At 36.4% G+C, this 22,417-nt stretch overlaps 1 long non-coding RNA gene across 1 annotated transcript in view; it reads left to right on the forward strand.

Annotated features, from left to right (window-relative positions):
• The window catches only part of LOC111167583 (uncharacterized), a 38,323-nt gene extending 20,365 nt beyond the window's left edge, over positions 1-17,958 (forward strand). The window contains exon 4 of the long non-coding RNA XR_002642857.2: positions 1,421-17,958. This is a non-coding gene — a long non-coding RNA (uncharacterized LOC111167583). The remainder of the gene's footprint in view (positions 1-1,420) is intronic.
• The last annotated feature ends 4,459 nt before the right edge of the window (positions 17,959-22,417 follow it).

The raw sequence follows: 22,417 nt of genomic DNA on the forward strand, positions 1-22,417 counted from the left end.
CCTTCGTCTCAGAGTGTGTAAGATATTGTGTGAGCCATTAAGAGTGAAGTTTCTATTTCCCCCAGCCCTCTTGATCTCCTGAAAGTAAGTCCCTTCAAAGCCAAATGTTCTGGGAGCTCATCTTCCTGGTGCAGGACCCCTGGTTATGGAGCCTGACTTGGTGCTCAGACCTCTCACTCCTTTGGGAGAACCTCTGCAATTATAATTATTCTCCTGTTTGTGGTTTATCCACCCAGGTGTATGGGACTTGACTATATCACGTCTGCCCTCCTACCCATCTCATTGTGGTTCCTTCCTTATATCTTTAGCTGTAGAAGATCTTTTCTGGAGGTTCCAGTCTTTTCCATTGATTTTTTTTTTTTTTTTGCAAATAGTTGTGATTTTGGTATGCCTGAGAGAGAATGTGAGATCAGGGTCTTTCTTCTCCAACATCTTGGCTGATCTTGATCTCCCTCCAAAGTCTTTTAAATTAATGAGGTATTTTTAAGTTAATAGGCTACTTTTATTTTTATTCTGTAAATTGTTAGAGTAAATCCTTTAGATATTTATAAATTGGTATGTTCATCTTTTTCTTATGTATTTATAAAAGTTTGTATATATTAAATAACCCTTTGGCTGTCCCACATGTTAGACATATTTTGGCCCAATTTGTCATTTGCTTTTTAAAAATCATTTTATTATACTTTATAGTCAGGATAAGTAAGATATTATTTAGAAAAAGTGAAATTTTCCCTTTTCTATGAATTTTAACAAAAGAATACACTCACGTAATCATCAGTACAATCAAAATATAGAGTTGTTTTATCACCCGAAAAAAATTCTCTCTTGAGACTTCCTTGGTGGTCCAGTGATTGAGACACCATGCTCCAAATGCAGGGGACACAGGTTCAATCATTGGTCAGGGAATTAAGATTCCACATGCTGCATGGTGCAGCCAAAAAAAAAAAATCCCTCTAGTTCTCTTCTCCCCCAACTCTTCTCCTTACTAATCACTGATTTGTTTTCTGTCCCTGTAGTTTTTCCTTGTCCAGACTCTCATATAAATGAACTCGTACAGTATGTAGTCTTTCTAATCTGGCTTCTTTCACTTAGCATAATGCATTTCAGATTTATCCATATATCAGTTTTTTTTTCTTTCTATTGCTGAGTAGTATTCATTCTAAGCATATCCACAGTGTATTAGCCATTCACCAGGTGCTGTAAATTTTGATTATTTCTGGGTTTTGGTGATTATGAATTAAAAAAATAAAGTCTCCATTATTATTCATATAGAAATGTTTGTGTAGACATACGTTTTCTTTTCCTGTGGCTAAATATTTCAGAGCATGGTAAATGTATATTGAACTTTGTAAGAAATTGACAAACAACTGTATTCCAAATTGACTGTACCATTTTTGCATTCCCATCAACAATGTATAAGAGTTCCAGTTGCGACCTTCAAGATGGTAGAGGAGTAAGACGTGGAGATCACCTTAGTCCCCACAGATACATCAGAAATACATCTACATGTGGAACAACTACTACAGAGCACCTACTGAACACTGGCAGAAGACCTCAGACTTCCCAAAAGGCAAGAAACCTCCCCACGTACCTGGGTAGGGCAAAAGAAAAAAGAAAGAACAGAGACAAAAGAATAGGGACGGGACCTGCACCTCAGGGAGGGGGCTGTGAAGGAGGAAACGTTTCCACACACTCGGAAGCCTCTTCACTGGTGGAGACAAGTGGTGGTGTGGGGGAAGCTTCGGATCGATGGAGGAGAGCACAGCATTAGGGGTGCAGAGGGCAAAGCGGAGAGATTCCCACACAGAGGACTGGTGCCGACCAGCACTCACCAGCCTGAGAGGCTTGTCTGCTCACCCGCTGGGACAGGTGGGGGCTGGGAGCTGAGGCTCTGGCTTCAGTGGTCAGATCCCAGGGAGAGGACTGAAGTTGGCTGCATGAACACAGCCTAAAGGGGGCTGGTGCACCACAGCTAGCAAGGAGGGAGTCTGGGAAAAAGTCTGGAACTTCCTAAGAGACAAGAGACCATTGTTTCAGGGTGTGTAAGGAGAGGGGATACAGAGCACCGCCTAAACCAGCTCCAGAGAAGGGAGTGAGCCGCAGCTATCAGTGCTGACACCAGAGATGGGCATGAAATCCTAAGGCTGCTGCTGCAGCCACCAAGAAGCCTGCGTGCAAGCACAGGTCACTATCCACACATCCCCTTCTGGGAGCCTGTGCAGCCTGCCACTGCCAGGGTCCTGTGGTCCAGGGACAACTTCCCCAGGAGAACACACGGCACGCCTCACGCTGTTGCAACATCACGCTGGATTCTGCTGTCGCAGGCTCTCCCAGCATTCCGTACCCCTCCCTCCCAATGGCCTGAGTGAGCCAGAGCCCCCTAATCAGCTACTCCTTTAACCCCATCCTGTCTGGGTGGGGAACAGATGCCCTCAGGTGACCTACATGCAGAGGTGGAGCCAATCCAAAGCTGAACCCCAACAGCTGTGAGAAAAAAGAAGAGAAAGGGAAATTTCTCCCAGCAGCCTCAGGAGCAGGGGATTAAATCTCCACAATGAACTTGATGTACCCTGCATCTGTGGAATACCTGAAGAGACAATGAATCATCCCAAAATTGAGGCGGTAGACTTCGAGAGCAACTGTAGACTTGTGGTCTGCTGTATGTGACTGACTGGTTTCTGGTTTTATGTTATTCTTAGTTTAGTATTTAGAGTTTACTATCATTGGTAGAATTGTTTATTGATTTGGTTGCTCTCTTCCTTTTATATATATATATATTTTTTTTCCTTTTTCTCTTTTTGTGAGTGTGTATGTGTATGCTTCCTTGTGTGATTTTGTCTGTATAGCTTTGCTTTTAACATTTATCCTAGGGTCCTCTCTGTTCATGTTGTTTTTAATATAGTTTTTAGCTCTTGTTATCACTGGTGGATTTGATTTTTGGTTTCGGTGCTCTCTTCTTTCTTTTGTTTTTCCTTTTTTTATTAGTTTTTATTTTTTATATTTTTAATAATTTTTATATTTTAATAACTTTCTTTCTTTTTTTTTTTTATTTGTTCTTTCTTTTTTTCTCCCTTTTCTTCAGAGCTGTGTGGCTGACATGGTTTTCACACTCTGGCCGGGTGTCAGGCCTGTATATCTGAGGTGGGAGAGCCGCAATCAGGATATTGGTCCACCAGAGGCCTCCCAGCTCCACATAACATCGAACATCAAAAGCTCTCCCAGAGATCCCGATCTCAATGCTAAGACCCATCTCCACTCAAAAACCAGCAAGCTACATGCTGGACTCTCTATGCCAAACAGCTAGCAACACAGAAACACAACACCACCCATTAGAAGAGAGGCTGTCTAAAATCATAATTAGGTCACAGACAACCCAAAACACATCACTGGAATGGGTCCTGCCCACCAGAAAAACAAGATCCAGCCTCATCCACCAGAACACAGGCACTAGTCCCCTCCACCAGGAAACCTACACAACCCACTGAATGAAACTGAGCCAATGAGGGCAGACACCAAAAACAATGGGAACTATGAATGTGCAGCCTGTGAAAAGGACACCACAAACACAGTAATTTAAGCAAAATGAGAAGACAGAGAAACACACAGCAGATGAAGGTGCAAGGTAAAAACCTACCAGACCAAACAAATGAAGAGGAAGAAAGCAGTTTATCTGAAAAATAATTCATAGAAATGATAGTAAAGATGATCCAAAATCTTGGAAATAGAATTCAGAAAATACAAGAAATGTTTAACAAGGACCTAGAAGAACTAAACAGCAAACAAACAATGATGAACAACACAATAAATGAAATTAAAAATTCTCCAGAATCAATCAATAGCAGAATAACTGAGGCAGAAGAATGGAGAAGTGACCTGGAAAAGAAAATCATGGAAATAACTACTGCAGAGTACAATTAAAAAAAAAAAAAAGAATGAAAAGAATTGAGGACAGTGTTAGAGACTTCTGGACAACACTAAATGCACCAACATTCGAATTATAGGGGTCCCAGAAGAAGAAGAGAAAAAGAAAGGGACTGAGAAAATATTTGAAGAGATTATAGTTGAAAATTTCCCTAATATGGGAAAGGAAATAGTTAATCAAGTCCAGGAAGCACAGAGAGTCCCATACAGGATAAATCCAAGGAGAAACATGCCTAGACACATATTAATCAAACTGTCAAAATTTAAATACAAAAAAATATATTACAAGAAGGGAAAAACAAAATATACCATACAAGGGAATTCCCATAAGGTTAACAGCTGATCTTTCAGCAGAAATTCTGCAAGCCAGAAAGGAGTAGCAGGACATATTTAAAGTGATGAAAGGGAAAAAACTACAACCAAGATTACTCTAGCCAGCAGGGATCTCATTCAGATTCTATGAAGAAATTAAAACCTTTACGGAGAAGCAAAAGCTAAGAGAATTCAGCACCACCAAGCCAGCTTTACAACAAATGCTAAAGGAACTTCTCTAGATAGGAAACACAAGAGAAGGAAAAGACCTACAATAACAAACCCAAAACAATTTTAAAAATGGTAATAGGAGCATGCATAGCAATAATTACCTTAAATGTAAATGGATTAATCCTCCAACCAAAAGGCATAGACTGGCTGAATGGATACACAAACAAGACCCGTGTATATGCTGTCTACATGAGACCCACTTAAGACCTAGGGACACATACAGGCTGAAAGTGAGGGCATAGAAAAAGGTATTTCATGCAAATGGAAATCAAAAGAAATCTGGAGTAGCAATTCTCATATCAGACAAAATAGACTTTAAAATAAAGACTATTACAAGAGACAAAGAAGGACACTACATAATGATCAAGGGATCAATCCAAGAAGAAGATATAACAATTGTAAATATTTATGCACCAACATAGGAACACCACAATACATAAGGCAAATGTTAACAGCCATAAAGGGGAAATGGACAGTAACGCAATCATAGTAGGGAAATTTAACACACCACTTTCACCAATGGACAGATCCTCCAAAATGAAAATAAATAAGGAAACGCAAGCTTTAAATGATACATTAAACAAGATGGACTTAATTGATATTTATAGGACATTCCATCCAAAAACAACAGAATACACTTTCTTCTCAAGTGCTCCTGGAATATTCTCCAGGATAGATCATATCTTGGGTCAGAAATCAAGGCTTGGTAAATTTAAGAAAAGTGAAATCGTATCAAGTATCTTTTCCAACCACAATGCTATGACACTAGATACCAATTACAGAAAAAATGTGTAAAAAATACAAACACATGGAGGCTAAACAATACACTACTTAATAACCAAGAGATCACTGAAGAAATCAAAGAGGATATCAAAAAATACCTAGAAACAAATGACAATGAAAACACGATGACCCAAAACCTATGGGATGCAGCAAAAGCAGTTCTAAGAGGGAAGTTTATAGCAATACAATCCTACCTCAAGAAACAAGAAACATCTCAAATAAACAACCTACCCTTACACCCAAACCAATTAGAGAAAAAAAACAAAGTTAGCAGAAGGAAAGAAACCATACAGATCAGATCAGACATAAATGAAAAAGAAATGAAGGAGATGATAGCAAAGATCAATAACACTAAAAGCTGGTTCTTTGAGAAGAAGATAAACAAAATTGATAAACCATTAGCCAGGCATATCAAGGAAAAAAAGGAAAAGACTCAAATCAACAATGTACAAATAAAAAAGAAGTAACAACTGACACTGAAGAAATACAAAGGATCATGAATGATTACTGCAAGCAACTCTATGCGAATAAAATGGACAACCTGGAAAAATGGACAAATTCTTATAAAAGCACAACCTTCTAAGACTGAACTAGGAAGAAATAGAAAATATAAACAGACCAATCACAAGCACTGAAATTGAGACTGTGATTAAAAATCTTCCAACAAACAAAAGCCCAGGACCACATGGCTACACAGGTGAATTCTATCAAACATTTAGAGAAGAGCTAACAACTATCCCTCTCAAACTCTTCCAAAATATAGCAGATGGAGGAACATTCCCAAACTCATTCTATGAGACCATCATCACCCTGATACCAAAACCAGACAAAGATGTCACAAAGAACGAAAACTATAGGCCAATATCACTGATGAATGTAGATGCAAAAATGCTCAACAAAATACTAGCAAACAGGATCCAGCAGCACATTAAAAGGATCATACAACATGAAAAAGCAGGGTTTATCCCAGGAATTTAAGTATTCTTCAATATACACAAATCAATCAACGTGATAAACCATATTAACAAATTGAAGGAGAAAGACCATATGATCATCTCAATAGATGCTGAAAAAGCTTTTGACAAAATTCAAACCCGTTTATGATAAAAACTGTCCAGAAAGTAGGCAGAGAGGGAACTTACCTCAACTGAATAAAGGCCATATATGACAAACCCACACCCAACATCGTTCTCAATGGTTGAAAAACTGAACCCATTTCCACAAAGATCAGGAACAAGACAAGGTTGTCCACTATCACCACTATTATTCAACATAGTTTTGGAAGTTTTAGCCACAGCAGAGAAGAAAAAGAAATAAAAGTAATCCAAATAGGAAAAGAAGAAGTAAAGCTGTCACTGTTTGCAGATACCATGATACCAAACATAGAGAATCCAAAAGATGCTACTAGAAAACTACTAGAGCTAATCAGTGAATTTGTTAAAGTAGAAGGACAAAAAATTAATGCAAAGGAATCTCTTGCATTCCTACACTAATGATGAAAAAGCTGAAAGAGAAATTAAGGAAACACACCCATTGCAATCAAAAGAATGAAATACCCAGGAATAAACCTACCTAAGGAGACAAAAGACCTGTATGCAGAAAACTATAAGACACTGATGAAAGAAATTAAAGGTGATACAAAGAGATAGAGAGATATCCCATGTTCTTGGATTGGAAGAATAAATATTGTGAAAATGTCTATACTACCCAAAGCAATCTACAGATTCATTGCAGTCCCTATCAAACTACCACTGGCATTTTTCACAGAACTAGAACAAAACAATTCACAATTTGTATGGAAACACAAAAAACCCTGAATAGCCAAAGCAATCTTGAAAAAGAAAAACGGAGCCAGAGGAATCAGGCTCCTGGGCTTCAGACTATACTACAAAGCTACAGTAATCAAGACAGTATGGTACCTGAACAAAACCAGAAATATAGATCAATGGACTAGGATAGAAAGCCCAGAGATAAACCCACACACCTATGGTCACCTTGTTTTTGATAAAGGAGACAGAAATACATAATGGAGAAAAGACAGCCTCTTCAGTAAGTGGTGCTTGGAAAACTGGACAGCTACATGTAAAAGAATGAAATTAGAACACTCCTTAACACCATACACAAAAATAAACTCAAAATGGATTAAAGACGTAAATTTAGGGCCAGACACTCTAAAACTCTTAGAGGAAAACATAGGCAGAACACTCTTTCACATAAATCACAGCAAGATCCTTTTTGAATCACCTCCTATAGAAATGGAAATAAAAACAGAAATAAACAAAGGGGACCTAATGAAACTTAAAAGCTTTTGCACAGCAAAGGAAACCATAAACAAGAGGAAAAAACAGCCCTCATAATGGGAGCAAATATTTGCAAATGAAGGCAACTGACAAAGGATTAATCTCCAAATTTTACAAGCAGCTCATGAGCTCCTGCTCATAGGTAGAAGACCTAAATAAACATTACTCCAAAGAAGATATACAGATTGCCAACAAACGCTTGAAAGGATGCTCAACATCCCTAATCATTAGAGAAATGCAAATCAAAACTACAATGTGGTATCACCTCACACTGGTCAGAATGGTCATCATCAAAAAGTCTATAAACAATAAATTCTGGAGAGGGTGTGGAGAAGAGGAAACCCTCTTCCACTGTTGGTGGGAATGTAAATTGATGCAGCCACTAGGGAGAACAGTATGGAGGTTCCTCAAAAAACTAAAAATAGAACTACCATACGACCCAGCAATCCCACTACTGGGCATATACTCTGAGAAAACCGTAATTCAAAGAGTCATGTACCACAATGTTCATTGCAGCTCTTTTTACAATAGCCATGACATGGAAGCAACCTAACTGTCCATCAACAGATGAATGGATAAAGAAGATATGGCACATATATACAATGGAATATTACTCAGCCATAAAGAGAAACAAAATTGAGTTATTTGTAGTGAGGTGGATGGACTTAGAGTTTGTCATACAGAGTGAAGTAAGTCAGAAAGAGAAAAATAAATACAATATGCTAACACATATATATGGAATCTAAAAAAAAAAAAAAGGTTCTGAAGAACCTAGGGGCAGGGGGACAGCAATAAAGACGCACACATAGAGAATAGACTTGAAGACACAGGGAGGCGGAAGGGTAAGCTGGGACGAAGTGAGAGAGTGTCAGGGTCTTATACATACTACCAAATGTAAAATAGATAGCTAGTAGGAAGCAGCCGCATAGCACGTGGAGATCAGCTCTGTGGTTTGTGACCACCTAGAGGGGTGGGAAAGGGAGAGTGGGAGGGAGACACAAGAGGGAGGAGATATGGGGATATATGTATAGCTGATTCACTTTGTTATAAAGCAGAAACTAACACACCATTGTAAACAATTATTCTTCAATAAAGACATTAAAGAAAAAAAAAGAGTTCCAGAGGCTCCATGTCCTTGACAATACTTGATATTGTCAAGTTTGTTTTCTTTTTCTTTTCCTCTTTTTTTTTTCTCACTTTAGCCATTCTAATAAGTCTGTGGTGATATGTCACTGTGGTTTTAATTTGAATTTCTCTAAGAATAATGATGAACATTTTTCCAGTGTTTATTTGCCATTCCTACATCTACTTTTTAAAAGTGTTTAGATCTTTTGTTTATTTTTAAAATGAACCTGGGGCTTCCCTGGTGGCGCAGTGGTTGAGAGTCCACCTGCCAATGCAGGGGACACGGGTTCGTGCCCCGGTCCGGGAGGATCCCACATGCTGCGGAGCAGCTGGGCCCGTGAGCAATGGCCGCTGAGCCTGTGCGTCCGGAGCCTGTGCACCGCAACGGGAGAGGCCACCACAGTGAGAGGCCTGCATACCAAAATAAATAAATAAATAAAAGCCTCCCCCTCCCCCCAAAAAAAACCAAGTGTTTGTTTAAAAAAAAAAAAATGAACCTGCTTGTATTCTTATTATTAAGTTATAAGTGTCTTTACATATTCTAGATGCCAGCTCTTTATCAGATATGTGTTTTGCAAATTTTTTCCCAGTTTGTGGCTTGTTTTTTCATTCTCTCAGCAGCAGCTTTTCAAAGAACATGTCTTTAATTTTCATGAAGTCAAACTTATCAATTGTTTCTTTTATGACACATACTTTTTGTGTCTTATCTAAGAAATACTTGCCTATCCTAAAGTTGCAAGGATTTTCTTCTATGTTTTTTTCCAGAAGTTTTATGGCTTTAGGTTTCATACTCAGATCTATAATCCCTTTTCAGTTCACTTTATGCTTATGGTGTAGGAAATGGATCATTGTCTCAGAACCATTTGTTTAAAACGACTACCTTCTCTCCAATGAATTGCCCTAGCACCTCACCTTTGTAAAACAAACAGCAAACAAACAAATCAGTTGACTATACACATGTAGATCTATATCTTGACTCAATTCTTCCATTTATCTCTGGATTTATACTTTTCCCAATACCATATTGCTTTGATTACTCTCAATTTACAATAAGTCTTAAAATCAAGTAGTAGGAATTCTTCAACCTTCTTTTTCAAAATTGTTTTGGGTATTTCAGTGTTTTTATTTTTTCATATAAATTTTAGAATCAACTTGTATATTTCTACAAAAATAGAATGCTGAGATTTTATTTGGAATTGTACTGAATCTATAACTAAATCTGGGGAGAAAGTTCATTGTAATAAATATTCTTCCAGTCTGTGAACATAGTATGTCTCTCCATTTATGTAGGTCTTCTTTCTATTAGCTATTTCATCAGTGTTTTGTAGTTTTCAGCATACATTTGTTGTACTTTTATGTAGACATTTCATATTTGTTGGTGCTATTGTAAGTGATACTTTAAATATTTCCCATATTTATAGTAGTTTTGCATTTATATATTTAATGCAATTTATGTATTTCATTTAATTAACAATGTTTCATCTGGCCTGTGTATTGCCAATATTTTTTCCCAATTTGCCATTTACTTTTTAATCTTGTTTATAGGCAAATATTAAGTCTTTTCATTCATGGTTCCTCCATTTGCATAAATTCTTTACATTTCAAATTACTTTACTTTTATCTATAGTATTTCATTTTATCTTTATGATAACTACAAAACTACAAAAAGGACCGTGCTATTCCTCTTCTATAGCTTATTACACTGATATCAAAAGATTAATTTTTCTAGATTATGTAGTTTGTCAGAGGGATTTTTCAAACTAGACTTTTAGTTGCTCTGCTTCTAAATACTTTTCACAGACCCTGCACTCAAGGAGCACACAGCCTAATAGGAAAAATAGATAAATAAATGAATTGAATAACACTTCAGTGGTAGCCTAGAGGAAGTACAGTATTTAACATGAGGTGTAGTCATGTCCGTACTAACTAAAATCCTCAGTGTGCCCCTAGAAGTTGACACAGTCCTTACATCACATGTTAATTTAGTTCCTGATTGAGAGTACTTATGGGACTGCATTTTAAAACTTCCTTTACATTACTTTCTGGACTTTCTGACTCGCGTATTTTTTCTACTGATTGAAAGCTCTGAGATTATATCTTGTCATATGACAACTACCAAATGGGGTAAACCAATATTCTAAGTGTAAATTCATACATTTCTTAAGTAAAAAGTAAAAAGCAGCACTCAAAATAATCCAAATATAAAAGATATTATCATCATGGATAACCTTTTGGAAAAGCTGGCATGTGGATCAAAATGGTACCTCTGGACCTGGCAATAAAAATTATTGGTAAAATGTATGACTATATATAAGGAAATGCAGCTACTAATTACTTTCAGATTAAGATGAGAATAAATCTTTAAGAGAATGACACATATTTTCCATTCTAGAAAAACATTACTTGTTATCAAAACACAAGAAATAGCAGAGGATTGTGTATATGCTTTCAGCACAAAAGAGGCTATTTCCTCAAGCTAAACATAAATGCTCATCAACAGCTTCATTTAACTCTACTCTCAGAGAACCAACCTAAGCCAAATCTGCCCTTATGATAAAATCTAAACAGTGACTCAAGAGCTAGATGATGATGGTAAGTAAGACAGAATTCACAATGACTTAATCGAATATTCTTAGTCTTCTGGGGAAATAGAACTAGCCTTATAAAACACCACACAACATCAGAAGGTTTCTATTTGGATCTTTGTTGATCACCCAAGTTGCAGTAATTCCTCTAGAAGGAAAAAGCTCTCCATCTGAGGACCACTGATCCACTCATCTGTCAACAGATTTTTTTTAAATGTGCTTGTATTGGTTGCAGGGATTTTAGTTTTGTTAGGTAGAGATAAAATTTCTTTTGGATTTGTTTTAAGAAATGCAATCTTGAGACACAATATTTTATTTAACACACTTATAAATTTACTTTTATTCAACTTCAGTCTAAAGAAGGGAAGAATCCAATATGAAAGGAGAGGGATAAAAACAGGAGAACTGAAGATAAAGAGGAGTCTATTCTCAATAATGCATTTAAGAAAAACTATAACTTGAAAAGATTGAGCAGAAAAAGGAGCAAAAATAGGGAGCAGGGAAGGGAGAGGAAGGTGATGGAAGAGAAAGTACTTGCACTGATGTACATCCCACAGGGATGTACACATGGTAATTAGGTAAGGAGATAATGAAGCAAAATTCTGAAGGAAGCAATTGAACAGAAGCTATGTGAATACTTAAGAAGAAATGGGTGTTAACTATAAATAAGTATGGATGAGTTCACCAAAATCTTCTTATCAGCAGATCGAATTTCCTTCTAAAACAGGGTTAATAAATCAGTAGATCAAAGAAAGACTTCTACTGATTTAGGGTATATCTGACAAACTCTCTCTTAGTACTTTTATGAATAAAAAAAGGAAGATGTAAGTTGAATGTTGGCTATGTTAGATGGGTAGATATCTAGTTGAATAAACTTACCCAAAGCATATTGCTTAATATGTTAATTCATTCACTCATTAATTCTCCAATTATAAACTCTTAAAGTGGCTTCTATTTGCCAAGTACTATGTGAAGCCTTAGGTGTACTAAGAAGACCAAGGTGTGGTCTCACAGTCTACAAGGGAGAAGCAGTTCTATCACAAATAACTGCAATAAACTGTTCAGTAACTAAGATTAGAGGGAAATTTTTAATGAGAAGAAAAGACACTCACAAAGTTCTTTTCAAGCTTACTTTATTCAACATTTTCTCCAGTAATGTAGCTAATGCCAGAAAGGACTTGCTTATCATTTTTTCAGATGTCATAAAACTTGTAGATGTGGCTATACATTGGTAGATAAAAATAAGAAGTCAAAAAAGTTATAATGGCTGTAATGATGGGCTAAAACCATGATGAATTAAATAAAAATAAATAAATGTAGCAGTCTACATTTAGGTTAAATAACACAACCACATGAATACAGGACCTGGAAGACCTAACTTGACAGCAGCTAATATAAAGAGGACTTGACTCTTAGTCAAACACAAACTCAACATAGGTTAGCTGAGAAATGTAATGGGTGAAAATACTTGTGTAATTTGAGGTTGCATTATCAAAGCAGCATATTCAAGCCAAGGACTGTTACAACACTGCATTCTATGCTGGTAAGAATGATTCTGCAGTGTGGGCTAAGAATGATTCTGCAGTGTGGGGTCCAGTTCTTGGGCACACTTCAAGGAAGTATTTGACATATTAGTGAGGATTCAGCAAGAGGTAACCAGAAGGGTTTTTTATATAAAACCCATTCGTTTTATATCTTTAAAAATGTGTAAGGAAATGGAGCTCTTTAGTTTAAAGAAAGGAAGATGTAATGAAACATGGCATTGTTTTCTTTAACAGTGAGTAGAATTATTCTGTGAAGTCCCCGAGGGTGAAATAGGAAAAACTAACTTTTTATTGGGATTCATTCTTTGCAAAGAATTGTCCCATGTCCTATGAACCACAGAATGTGGTTCTCATAATGACCCTGAGAGTTAGGCGGTGCAGACACTGTTACCACCATTTTATAGGTGAGGAAACAGGTTCAGAGAAGTTGGGGTTTGCCTAAAGTGAAAATGTTAGGGGCCAAATTCCAATTTTCTGACCCGAGACCTATGCTTTTCCCATAATACCATGTTATCCTTCCACTTAGAAGCAGATTTTATTTCAGTACAAAGAAAGTCTTTCTAATAAGGACCACACAAGAATGAAACAAACTGCCTCACAAATTAATGATCTTTCTTTTCCAGAAAAAGGCCAACAAGAGCTGGAGGACTTTGTGTTGAGAACATATTTTGGAGGTGACTTCTACTCATGGAGGAGGGTGGGTCAGGTGACCCCTAAATCCATTTAAATAAATGTTTACCATGGGAAAAAGAGAGAGAGGAAGAAAGAAAGAGAGTGAGAGAGAGGGAGTGGGAGTGGGAGGGAGGGAGGGAGGAAAGAAAAAAGAAGTTTTGAGAGATTCAAGGTGATATTCATTAGTCATCCACAGAATTCAATCATTCATTTGGCAAAAATTCACTGACCACTTACTATGTGGTAGTCGATTCTGGGACAGTAATGAGCATACCAGACTTAAAAATAAAAATCTTGGTATTAAGTACTAGTTAACTCAGTTATAATCTGTGTGACTTTTTGAGTCTAAATTTTCCCATATGTCAACTGAGTATAAAATCTGCCTCAAGAATTGTAAGGATTAAATGAGATAATATTTTTAAAGTACTAAACACATAGCAGTATCTCACAATATTAGTTCCCTTCTTCCCTTGCAGTATGAGGGGTGCCATGAAGTTGCTAGGAAATAGTTTTATGAAGTGAGTATGGCAATAAGACAGGACCTAGATATAGAGAAAGTAGGGTGCAAACAGAACATCCCTTGGTGTTCCCATTATTTAGCTGGTTGGAGGGTGATCACTCAGGCTTAACTCTGTAAGAATAGGATAGTTTGTTAATTCACAAGCCTAATTACAACATCTCTAAAACTTTGTTCTCAATCTAAGATTTATTCCTTTTCATTGATTTTTATACATTCTTGAACACATTGCACTAGTTATTCTCAGAGAGAACTGGAGAATAGGAGATATTTTTCTGTTGGATGCTCTTATAGATGAAACAGAAACAGGAACAGTATTTTACAGTGATTTAGATATCCAAAATAATATCTATCTAAACATATTTTTAATCAGAGAAAAAAAATCATTTGCCTAAAAGTAAGAAAATTTCCACTTAGATTTACTAGTTACACATTTCTGTTTGTAAAACTGAACTTCTTGGCTGTATCTAGAGTGGCTTAGGATGTAATAGTTTGGATAATTTTGCCAACTTCATATTCTGGCCACAAACAGGAACACGTCAGGAGACAATGTTTCAGCTGGTTATGAAAGATTGTTGGTCAGTACATAAGCTCACCCAGCTATGGAAACCAAGTTTGTAAACAAAACCTTGCTCAGCCCCCTGCTGAGCCATTCTTTCAGAAATAAGACTGAGTGAAGACTTGTTTTATTTTTCTTCCCATTTTGCTTTAATATATAAATTAAATATTTGCTCAGTTTTACATTAAATCATTAACAAAAACTGAATTCTTATTGAATACAGAAGTGCTTTATTCACATTCATCTCCTATTGTGTACCCAGAAGTGTAAAGGTTACCACAGAAGTATGAGTAAATCTATGCTTAGGTGTTTTCCCATGTTGAGAATATATATTTAATAGACATGAAACAGTTAAATAGCAATATAAAATTTATTTGATATTCATAACAGCAAACATTTATTGTATAACAAGCCTATTATGTGCTATGCACACTCATTCTTGAGAAACTTACAGTCTGGTAGAAGTGGAGGGTGGCAGATATAGACAAACTTGTAATAACGGTATAATGTAAAATGGGTTTCATTAGAGCTTAGGACTATGGTACTATTAGGAGGTTATGACAAGGTAAGATTGTGTGTCTGTGTACACAGAGAGGGTAGAGAGAGAGGGTTCCAACTCTCAAAAAAAGTTGTCTTATTGAGCCAAGCAATACCCTAACTAAATAGCTTGAAAATTACATAATGCCAAGTTTAACAAGGAAAGCAAAACAGAGATTCACTTTATTGCATATTAAAAACCAAAAAAAGGGCTTCCCTGGTGGCGCGGTGGTTGAGAGTCTGCCTGCCGATGCAGGGGACACGGGTTTGTGTCCCGGTCCAGGAAGATCCCACATGCCGCGGAGCGGCTGGGCCCGTGAGCCATGGCCTCTGAGCCTGCGTGTCTGGAGCCTGTGCTCCGCAACAGGAGAGGCCACAACAGTGAGAGGCCCGCGTACTGCACAAAACAAAACAAAACAAAACAAAAATAATAATAATTCTCAGCTCCCAAATACCTAAGAAGTACCTGGCAGCATGCTAAATGCAGACTCCTAGCTTCACAACAAGACCTTCTGGCTCAGCAGCTCTGGAATGGGGCACTCTTCAGTTTAAACAAATCAGGTGATTCTGATGCAGATGTTATGCAGGACTCATTTTGAATTATTTTACCAAGGGAATAAAAATTAGAAAGAATAGGATAGAGCTTTTTCAATCACAGACTTCAAAGACTTAAAACTCCTTTAACAAAATATATAAATTCCTGCAAAAAAGAGCTCCGGGTACATCCATGTTGCTGCAAATGGCATTATTTCATTCTTTTTTATGGCAGAGTAATATTCCATTGTCTAGACCTATATGGGAAAAGAATCTAAAAAAGAATGGATATATGGATATGTATAACTGATTCACTTTGCTGTACACCTGAAACTAACACAACATTGTAAATCAACTATATTCCAATTAAAATTTAAAAAAAAGAACTCAAGGAAAGAAATAATTGTTTTTAAAATCAAAATAATTAACTGTGCTCATTATCACATTTCCTCCTTTCATTTCATCCAGATGATAACATCAACTGCAAAAGGAGTGAATTAGGAGCATTTCTAGGAGAAACTTCCTGACAAATAGAGTATAATTTGGATTATGGTAGAATGAATTATTAAATAAGAGTAGAGAATGTTTTTTCCTCTGGTATCATAAGGTTACAACCACGTGATATCAAAACAACCATTTGAATGAGATAAGGTGATTCTACTCATCAAGTATTTCCTTAGGAGACTACCATGTGTACGACTGTATGGGGAGAGGAAATGGGAATATTGCTTGAGTGAAATCTAAGCTGCTGAGAAACCTAAAATGTCACTTAAGAGACAATACAAAAGTACATAAAACACACATATGGGAAACAATAAATGTACAGTAGAGACTGTGAACATTGGATAAGTTCAATGAATCTTAATGTGCTCTGGACTGATGTAGGAAAAGAGCAAGAATTGGAGTCTGAAGGATGGATAGAATTTGGATCGTTAGAGGGAAGAGGAAAACGGTATTAGCAAAAGCACAGCACACTGTTTTGTTTAGGCTGCTAAACAGGGAGACAAAATGCTGGCTAAGGGAATCAAGCAGTTATTTTGAGGTCACCAAAGCACACCATTAGTTTTTCAACAATAAAAACCAGTAAAGATAGGCAGAGAGAGCAAGAAGAATAAGATAGAGACAAATAAAGGGGAAATTAAATTCCAATGAAGAAAGAAGAATGACTTCTGCTAGACAGACAACATATTTCTTCACTGAATACCCCTGGGTTTATTTAAAGTAATAATCCAAAGAAAATAGCAAACATTTATTGAGCACTTACTGTGTATCAGACACTATTCCAAACACTTTCATGTATTAGTTCCTTTAATCCTCCTAAGAATTAAGATTGAGATAGGAACTCTTTCCACTATAGCATCAGAGTTCCTAACAGCCCATCACCCTCCTAAACAAGGAGGTTTAAATAGAAGATTGATTTCATTTGGTCATGTTCATTACTCCCAATTTTTATGCGGGAAAGAAGTTTGCTTTAGGAAAATATCCTTTATTTCCTGTGAACATTATATTTAATTAGTTGTAATGTGAATTTTAAGAGTTAAAATCAGGAAATTCCCATTGAATGTTCAATACAAACTTTACATATATTTGTCTTATGTATAAATTTTGAAATTATTAGTCTTAATAAGAAACAAAGTATATAAGCTTATACCTCAGTCTAAGAGAATGAGTCGATGTGGAGCAGAGGAAGCCCAGAGGGCAATGTCAGAAGAAAGTCACTTAAGAATTCAATAAACAAGGCCAAACAGAGTAAACTAGACACCTAATAGAAAAATGTACCTATTGTAATCTTGCATTTATGGTAATAGACCAGTTCTGTCAGTAACAAGTCAAGTGGGTTTAAGAATTACAGCTTCTATTACTTAAACTTTCCAGCAGTTCAGAAAACTCAAATGATTTTTTTTGCAACTGGGTTTTATGATGACTCTTATGGATAATATTAAAATTCTAAACATCTCTGATCTTCTCCCAAACTTACTGAGCAAAAATTAATGACTTAAATGCAGAGTCCACCCTTGTTTAGTACTTACATGTTTCCATCTAATCTTAGCAAGAATGCATTCCTGAAAAATTGATTTCCCCACATATACCAAGCAAGTTGTCTTCATTGACTGAATAGGCTCAAAGCACCAAGTTGCTTTAAAAGTTAGTTAAATGGTCTATGTTATCTGTGTATGTAACTGTGATATGTTAATCAGAGTTGCAGAAAAATTTAAGGTGACATTTATTGGACTAGTTTCCAATCATGTTTAATGATCAATAATTTTGGAAATCTGTAAACTTACTATTAGTTACATGCATTTCACATAATCATTGCAGTATTGATGTTCATACCACTTGAAATTACTGAATAGCATTTTAGATTCTGTAAAGTGCTTTGCCATACCTTATCTTACTAGAACCTTATGACAAGTCCTGGAAATTGTCTGTGCAAATCATCTGGCTTCTAGTCCAGAAATTTTTCTACTGCTAATAAATCAGGGTTATGAGAAGGCAAAGAGAACAGTGAATTCTCAGTTATTAATGGACAGATTTTCTAATTTATAGAGAACTGGTCTTCTCCAGCTTGACTTTTGGAAGGGTGAGACCAACTACACAAAGTGGATGTACAAATTCCCCTAACGTATTTATCTCATTGATCATAGAAACACGGACAGACCATTCTCCCAGAAGTGCATAGAGTTTTATATTTAAAAGAAATAGTTTCTGAATGAAATCCTGATGTCCGCTGATCTCTCTTTTACTTTTAGATATTATTGGGATTTTTCTTGACAATTTCTATTTTTTAGTGGTGGAGTAATTTTCCAAATTCACATGTTAAGTACTTGAAGGCTGTGTCATGGCTAGAATCTGGCTCATGATGGTTTTCTCTTCCTAGTTGTCATTTTTTCCCTTTAACTACTCTCTGGTTATTGGGCTGTGGAGAGTATACAATTTCTCAATGAAGTAATACAATAACTATTTGTTCATACTTCTGAAGTACTTCCTGTTTTGTTTTTTTCCATTCTGTCTATATAAATATATAAGAAATCTGAACAATTTCCTGTTTTCCCTTAGCCCTACTAGCTTCTTTTCATGCCTTTTTCCAATTAAAGACAGGATAGACAACTCATGGAACTTATAACAATAGCTGGTGTCACTTCACTTTGCCTTTTTCCATCACTTCCACACACAAACCTATAGTCCATATTTCTGTTTCTCCTGTATCTTGATCTATTCGGTTACTGCCAACTGTATCCATATGCATTTGCTTAGATAGATAATATAAGGAAGGTATTGAAGGAATTTGTATTTTAATAATTGGAAGAAAATAACATTCTAAGAAGTTCTGGGCAAACTGCATATAAATCTATACTGTGGACTGCACTAAATCATAGCTCTTGTTTTTAAGGAAGCTTATATCACTTTAAAACATAACAGGATTTCTAAATAATCACTTTTCTTTAAATCTTACAGATAATTAACTTATTTATGTTAAGGAAAGTGGTTTCATGAATGTTAAAATCTTGAAAATGAAGTTACCACACTATAAGCAGATCAGTTATAATAAAGACAAAGAGGCAAGCATGTTTTACATAGATAAGCATGAAAGAAGGAAGCACAAAAGTGAAAAACAAATCTAAAAATATCTCAGCTAAGAGTAATGCCAGAAGGCAAAAGCTCAGTATAAACTGCAGACTGTGGAAACTGCTGGGGACTTCTTCAGTTAGGTTCAGGGTAAGAGAAAGGAGAAAGGCAGGGATGGCTGATGAAGAATGTCACATTGAGTACAGAGAGAAAATACAATTGCTTGAGTCCTAGTTTAGTTTCTCTCCTCTCCATTAATGTGAATGTAAATCTGAAATAAAAAGAAGATAGTTTCAAGAATGAGGGGAGTAACCAATTCTGTACACCCTGAGCTGGTTGTATCAAGCTGGAGTTTTATGTTTGTTTCTAGGTTCAATATTTTAAGAGAATCCAAAGATCATTGAAGCAAAGTATATTAATTTGTTCATCCATAAATTCATTTATTCTTCAACAAATACTTCTTGAGCAGCTACTATATACCAGAACCCAAATTATATGCTAGAAAATATATTCATTCATTTACTCATTCACTTATTCATGCATGTCCCTCATGTACCAGGCACTGTGGACAAGTCAGTTAAGGTTCCACCTATCACAGAACACATAGATATGTAAGAAACTTAGAAAACAGTATAAAAATCACTGTAGTAAGCGGTGAGTAAAACATAGTAAAGCATCTATGAAGCACAGAGGACAGAGTTAAAATTTTGGCTGGAAGAAGATAGGGTTTAAATTGGGCCTTGAAGAATGAGTAATTCAGTATATGGAGGAAGGGATGAAGGGTAATGCAGGCAGAAGGATGGCATGTGCAAAGTCACTGAAGTGCAACTGTACAAACAGGCTGCATCAGGAATAAAGGCTAATTTTATTCCTCATAACAGAAACTATTACATGAGAAACATTAGAGAAACTAGAATTTTTTTATTGAGATATAGTTGATTTACAATATTATGTTAGTTTCAGGTATACAGCAAAGTGACTCAGTTATATATATACATATATATTTTCAGATTATTTTCCATTATAGGTTATCAAGATATTGGATATATTTCCCTATGCTATACAGCAAGTCTTTGTTTAACTAATTTTATGTATAGCAGTTTGTATCTGTTAATCCCATACTCCTAATGTATCCCTCCTCCCTTCCTTACCCCTTTGGTAACCGTAAATTTGTTTTCTAAGTCTATGAGTCTGTTTCTGCCTTGTATATAGGTTTATTTGTATTAATTTTTAGATTCCATATATAAGTGATATCAGTGAATCTATGACAAAGTAGGCAAGAAAATACAATGGAGAAAAGACAATCTCTACAGCAAGTGGTGTTGGGAAAGCTGGACAGCTATATTTAAATTAATGAAATTAGGACACTCCATCACTCCATATATAAAAATAAACTCAAAACGGTTTAAAGACCTAAGTACAAGACATAGCACCATAAAACTCCTAGAAAAGAACATAGGCAAAACATTCTCAGACATAAATCACAGCAGTATTTTCTTAGATCAGTCTCTGAAGGCAAAAGAAATAAAAGCAAAAATAAATAAATGGGACCCAGTAAAATATAAGCTTTTGCACAGCAAAGGAAAGCATAAACAAAATGAAAAGATAACTTACAGAATGGCAGAAAATATTTGCAAAGGAAACAACCAGCAAAGGCTTAATTTACAAAATATACAAACAGCTCATACAGCTCAATATCAAAAAAAAACCCAATCAAAAAAATTGGCAGAAGACCTAAATAGACATTTCTCCAAAGAAGACATACAGATGGCCAACAGGCACATGAAAAGGCGCTCAACATTGCTAATTATTAGAGAAAGACAAATCAAAACCACAATGAGGTATCACTTCACACCAGTCAGAATGGCTATCATCAAAAATTCTACAAATAATAAATGCTGGAGAGGATGTGGAGAAAAGGAAACCCTCCTACACTGTTGGTGGGAATGTAAACTTGTGTAGCCACTATGGAAAATAATATGGAGATTCCTTTAAAAAAGCTAAAAATAGAGCTACCATATGATCCAGTAATCCCACTCCTGGGCATCTTCAGAAAAGATGAAAACTGTAATTCGAAAAGATATATGCATACCAATGTTCATAGCAGCACTATTTACAATAGTCAAGACATGGAAACAACCCAAGTGCCCATCAACAGATGATTGGTTTAAAAAGGTGTGATATATAGATATAGGTGTAAGTATAAAACAATGGAATATTACTTGGCCATAAAAAAGTAACAGGTTCTCTTGCTCATTCTCCAATGGGGAGAAAGCTGGTTCCCTATATGGGGTGAGGATAGGGGTGGTCCAGGGGTCAGTATGGAGGTATGGCTTAGGTGGTTTGCCCACCCCTTTGGTGGTATTGAGGGCAGGGTGCATGTGCAGTATATTGCTTTTGCTCCTGACACACTGTTTTTCTCCCAGCTCTTCAGAAGTGGCAGTTGGGAGGTTTTGTTTTTTGGGTTTTTTTTGGGGGGTACACTTGCTTTACCATGCTGTGTTAGTTTCTGCTGTACAATGAAGTGAATCAGCTATATGTATACATATATCCCCTCCCTCTTGGACCTCCCTCCCAACCCCCCACATCCCACCCATCTAGGTCACCACAGAACACCCAGCTGAGCTCCCTGCACTATACAGCAGGTTCCCACTAGCTATCTGTTTTACACATGGTAGTGTATATATGTCAATCCCAATCTCCCAATTCAACCCACACCCCCTTACCCCCCCCACATCCAAAAGTCCATTCTCTAAGTCTGCATCTCTATTCCTGCCCTGAAAATAAGTTCATTTGTACCATTTTTTTAGATTCCACATATATGCATTAACATATGATATTTGTTTTTCTCTTTATGACTTACTTCACTCTATATGACAGACTCTAGGTCTATCCACATCTCTACAAATGACCCAATTTCATTCTTTTTTATGGCTGAGTAATATTCCATTGTGTGTATGTACCACATCTTTATCCTTTCCTCTGTCGATGGACATTTAAGTTGGTTCCATGTCCTGGTTATTGTAAATAGTGCAATGAATATTGTAAATAGTAAATGAATACTGGGGGGCATGCGTATTTTTGAATTATGGTTTTCTCCAGATGCATGCCCAGGAGTGGGATTCCTGGGTCATATGGTAGTGCTATTTTTAGTTTTTTAAGGAACCTCCATACCGTTCTCCTTAGTGGCTGTAACAGTTTACATTCCCACCAAAAGTGCAAAAGGGTTC

Source organism: Delphinapterus leucas, chromosome 7 (assembly GCF_059928025.1).
Source record: "Delphinapterus leucas isolate spDelLeu-1000000601 "Yukka" chromosome 7, BTC_Dleu_Yukka2, whole genome shotgun sequence".
Taxonomy (NCBI): Eukaryota; Metazoa; Chordata; class Mammalia; order Artiodactyla; family Monodontidae; genus Delphinapterus; species Delphinapterus leucas.